Source organism: Dysidea avara, chromosome 9 (genome assembly GCF_963678975.1).
Source record: "Dysidea avara chromosome 9, odDysAvar1.4, whole genome shotgun sequence".
In the NCBI taxonomy this organism is placed as follows: Eukaryota; Metazoa; Porifera; class Demospongiae; order Dictyoceratida; family Dysideidae; genus Dysidea; species Dysidea avara.
Window position 1 is genome coordinate 29,545,451 of NC_089280.1, and position 5,560 is coordinate 29,551,010.

Here is a 5,560-nt window from a genome sequence, read left to right on the forward strand (position 1 = left end):
TGGTTTATTAAATCAAATCCTTTTAATCACGAATTACAAATCAAATAAAATGAGACGTCACTGGAGTTATAATCGCACCATAAATTTAAGTATACGGAAACTTGATAAAGTATACGTTGTTTGAGATACGTATACGGGAAATGTTCACCGTATACCTTTACAAACACCGTTTACTTCCGTATACTTAAATTCATAGTGCGATTATTACTCCAGTGACGTCTCATTTTATTTGATTTGTAATTCGTGATTAAAAGGATTTGATTTAATAAACCAGGGATATTTAGAAAGTAGATGAGTTACTCTACTACTTCAAGGTAGAAAACTGTTGATTGAATGCAAATCTGATATGTAGACGGTGAGTGTCCGTGAATCGACTGTTTTTCCGATTATACGTATTAATCGGAAATGACTTTGCAGGGCTGCTGCCACCAGACAAAGAAACCGAGAAAGCTGATACTTGGTGCCCAAAGTCCCACAGCCTTGAACTATCTAAAGACATATAAGTTGTTCAAAAATTCCTGTTGTAGTTCGAGTAATTACGTCCGATTTTGGAGCCCGTCCGATTTTAGGTGAGTTACTCTAATGTTTTCAAGCAGCCTATGGCGATTGAAAAAGCCAACGCGAGTGGCCACAACTCTAGTCTACATATATAAACGTACTTATACACCTTACTAGTCTGGTGCCATCTTAGCCCAGATGAAACTGTAGTCCACTTCGACAATGACTCAATGAAACAAATATATTCTAAATAATGCTAACCTTTATGTTCGATTGTGGGAACCAGTTTTGTCATGCCACCAGATTTAGCCAGTGTAAATAGTAAGAATTAGACTAGTATCGTTTAGTAGTTAGATTTTGTTTATTTAAACCGTCTATTTAGCTGCTTTTTTTCGTTCGAGAGTATCAATATGGTGATTAGTTTGGTGCTTAGTCTATATGGCACGCTGGCATGCTGAGCACTATATGATGAGAGTCGAACAGCAAATGCAGGTTAGTGATATAATTATCCCATAGCGTACTAGCTTTCAATATCTCAGGTGGCTGAAGTACTGCAGGGGGAACGTCATCGCAACGTCTGGCTTGGTTACCCACAATCGATGTTAGAAACCTGGCCTTTATAAGTGTTACAGCTGTCTTGTGAGACTCTCCCCACCTATTAGGTGAGTGGTACATAACAGTTATACAACGTGCACTCGTGCTCTGTCTGTATAAACGCACTTGCCTTCGGGCCAAACGGCCCTCAAGCCCGTGCGTTTATATCAAGCAGAGCACTCGTGGCCGTTGTATAACTATATAATATACTAAACTGGATCACATCTTTTCTGACTGGACGTACACAAAGTGTTGTGTGTGGTGGATGCACCTCCACCCCTTGTAATGTTTTAAGTGGTGTCCCACAAGGCTCTGTGCTAGGTCCTCTTCTATTTCTTATATATATAAATGATATTGTACAGAAATTAAGCTCTATTTGTCGCTTATACGCTGATGACTGCATACTATATAGGAGAATTGACAGTTTTACAGATGTTAGAGCCCTGCAAGATGATCTGCAACTTTTGGAACTATTATTATTATTATTGTTAGTGATTATTGTACAGAACTCAAAGTTGAGCGTAATAAAAGTACAAACTAATTATAAAGATTAGTTAAACTGTTGAAACAAGGATTCTGACATTACCACGACATTTGGTAACTTGTTCCACATACAAATAGTAAATGGAAAAATGAATGTTTATATGAGTCAACCCTGGTAGCTGGCTGAATGAATCTATGAAGATGTCCTCGGGAGATGTTGTTTAAGTTGGAGTAGGTTAGTGGTAAACTATGGGAGAAAGAGTGGAAAATGTCTTTCAACATCGATAAGTGTATGGTTATATACATGCTAATTACAATACATGCTAACTCTTAAACAAACCCCAATACATGCTAATTACACCCTTCATGGAAAACAACTTACTATGGTCGAGTGTGCCAAATACCTGGGGGTATCAATTGACTCCAAGCTATCTTTTAACAAGCACGTGGACAATCTGTGCAAAAAAGCAAACTCTGTATTAAGTTTTGTAAGGAGAAATTTTGCGAACTGCTCACGTGAAATCAAAGATGTGTATCTTACATACGTCAAATCCACTTTGGAATATGCAGCTACAGCTTGGGCACCATATAGCAGACAGTCAATTAACAAACTGGAATCTGTACAAAGACGAGCAGCTGGTTTTGTGATGCATGATTATAACCAAACTAGCAGTGTATCAAACATGCTATTACGTCTTAATTGGAATACCATGGAAACACACTTCAAACATCTAAGACTTCAAATGTTGCACAAAATTATTCATAGCAGCGTGGGTGTCTCACTACCTAGCTATATAACACATAGAACAAGGCATACCATGCCAGGGGCAGTGACCTTAAATTTATACAGTCAGACACAGCTATTGACGCATGAGTACAGCTTCTTTCCTACATCAATCCGATTATGGAACAATCTATCTATTGATACTTTAAATTGTAACAATTTAGATACTTTTAAGGAACATTTAAATAGCACTAGATTGTAACTTAACCTAAATTATTACTTATTGGTGAGTTCTACAATTATTACCAATAATAATAATAATAATTGCCGTTGAGTATGTGAGTGTTTTACTTGAAAGGGTCTGTAATGAAGGTTCCACACACACACACCAGAACACTAGCTACAGGTGTCCAGGTTAATCACATGTCGCATGCATGAAATATGCGCTTAGTCTTCCTTGAGGTGTTGTCAAATCCCCTACTAGGGGGTGGGATTTGACAAAGGATTTTGCCCAAGTAGCGGGGAATTTGACACCACGATTTTTCAAATCTGTATTCCCTTCCCGGAGGTGGGGCATGACATTGACAAGTGTACAGTATATTAGCAAAATTATTATTATCCCCTATAGTAACTAGACTATATAGACATAATAGCTTACAATAATATGTGTATGCGGCACAGACTGGCTTACACGAGGGCTTAATTAGCTACACATTCGAGTCACATGGAGACACGCAGGGGCGGATCCAGGGGGGCTTTTGGGGCTGAAGCCCCCCTTCATATTTAGGCTTTACTTGATCAATATGCTGAGTATTATAATGAAATTTTGTCTTAGCATAATTATATGATCACTAATAATAGAAATACTCATAAAAACATCTTTCCAAGGTATTATCAGTGGATTTATGCTAAAGTTTATGCAACAAGGAACAGGATCAGCATTGGAGACGTACAAGATCGAGATACTCTAATAAAGCAGTCAGCTAACTACTCTAATTGAACATTCACTAGAAACATGTAGTTGGTTCTGTTATGGAATTTTTCCAAATCTGCCTGCACCTATAGCTACATACAATGAAGTGCATTGGTCTGCATGTTTAAAGGGCTTCATTCATCTACTTGTGTAGTTAATATATATGGCAATATTTAATTCAGGTACACAATTACCATTGAAAATGCTCTCAAATTCAATCTTGTATTGTTCAAATTTCAAAAATTTCTACTTTCGACATTATTATTCTAACATGCACCTATTCTTGGTTGTCCGTACCTACCCAAAACTTTTCCATTAGCAAAATGCTTCAGAGAGCCATACCTATAATCTAAAGGCAGTATATAAAATATCTACAGGCAGAAAATATTAGGGATTTTATGTGGAAATGTCTCCAAATTGCAATATTTTAGCATCAATTTTTTAAAATTTTCCTGGGGGCATGCCCCCAGACCCCCTAGTTCCAAAACACCTCTACCCAAGAGATTAGTACCTTGACTTAGCCTCCCCCTTTTATAAATCCTAGATCTGCCCCTGACACGAGTTGGCTAATAAAGTAGAACGAGTCGTTATAATCTCAGTAAAATCATGCAGCACTGCAAACTCGGATTTTTTTCCGCGGAATAGAAACATATAAATCGACATAACATACGTACATACTGAAAACTACACCATACTACTACTTATTACCTAACTATATACTTATTACTACCTACGTACTTAACTTAACTAATGTCAAAGTCAGATTTAGGATGATCTCAGTTAACTACAGCAAGCAGCTATACTACGTGCATTAGTTAATCAGCCGTTATGTCGATATTTAATCGATAAGCTAAGTTGCATAATAGAACATTGTATATCGATATCAGCAGTTATGTCAATATTTGGTCAATAAGCTAATTTGCATATTGGATATCCGCACTGAGAAATCGGATATCGGACTTGAGATTTGGGATTTCGAAATTGTCACTTGGCACGACCTCCAGGGCCACCGTAGTCATAATGCTACGGTGGCTCTGGAGATCGCGCCAAGCATAATGATATTGTTAGGCGCAATCTGTGAATTTGCGCTGCGCATTTTATGAATTCATAAAATGCGCAGCAATTTATAAATTGTTGCGCAGTTTGTGAACTACCGTAAGAGCTGCGCATTTTATGAACATCAACTGGATTCTGGTCCATTCAGCGTACCGCCGTTATGATTCAAGTGCATATCATAGCTGCTTTCAGGGAGGAATAACAGGCTTCTTTACCCCCTTGCTATGTGATGTTACTGTATAAATTTTATAAGGCCTTCTGGTATACAGGCTCTGCCTTTACCAAGTACTTTAATCATCATAATAATAATATCTAATCCAAAACAGCCAAGCTGTAAAAAAAGTGTGCGGCCCTCAGAAAGGCTATGGTGAAAAAAGATGTGAAATCCAAGGTGGCGGCCAAGAAATGGCTGTGATGGTAGGTTAATGGTAAAAATTTTAATAATGACAATTCTGGTAAATTTTGTGAAGCGGCACAAAAATTCACCTGAATTGTCGTTATTAAAATTTTTACCATTAACCTACCATCACAGCCATTTCTTGGCCGCCACCTTGGATTTCACATCTTTTTTCACCATAGCCTTTCTGAGGGCCGCACACTTTTTTTACAGCTTGGCTGTTTTGGATTAGATTTCATTTCTTTTTGTATTTGTATACCCCAAAGCTGGCCTATGGCCAGCTTTGGGACTTTTTTAACCTATGTTTATTTTCTTTACTACAGGAAGAAGTAAAGATGAAGTAGATATACTTTAAATATTTTATCAGTAAATGTACAAATTTTATATATAATACATATGTGACCGGATTTGTAAAAAGGGGCCTTCCACACACATCCAATTTGCCAACTTTGACAATTGATAGCTTCAGATTGGAAAGAGCTATTGCCTTGAAATTTGGGCAGCGGTGATTTCTTTGCAGCTGAACTCTCCACATGATGGTTTCTTTGTAGCTGAACTCTCTACAAGGCAATTTCTTCTAGCTGATCTCTCTACAGGGAGATTTGTTTGTAGCTGAACTATCTACAAGGTAACTTCTTCTAGCTGATCTCTCTACAGGGTGATTTGTTCGTAGCTGAATTCTGTACAGGTGATTTGTTTGCAGCTGAGCTCTTTACAAAATGGTTTCTTTGTAGCTGAACTCTCTACAAAGTAACTTCTTCTAACTGATCTTTCTACAGGGTGATTTGTTTGTAGCTGAACTATCTACAATGTAATTTCTTCTAGCTGATCTCTC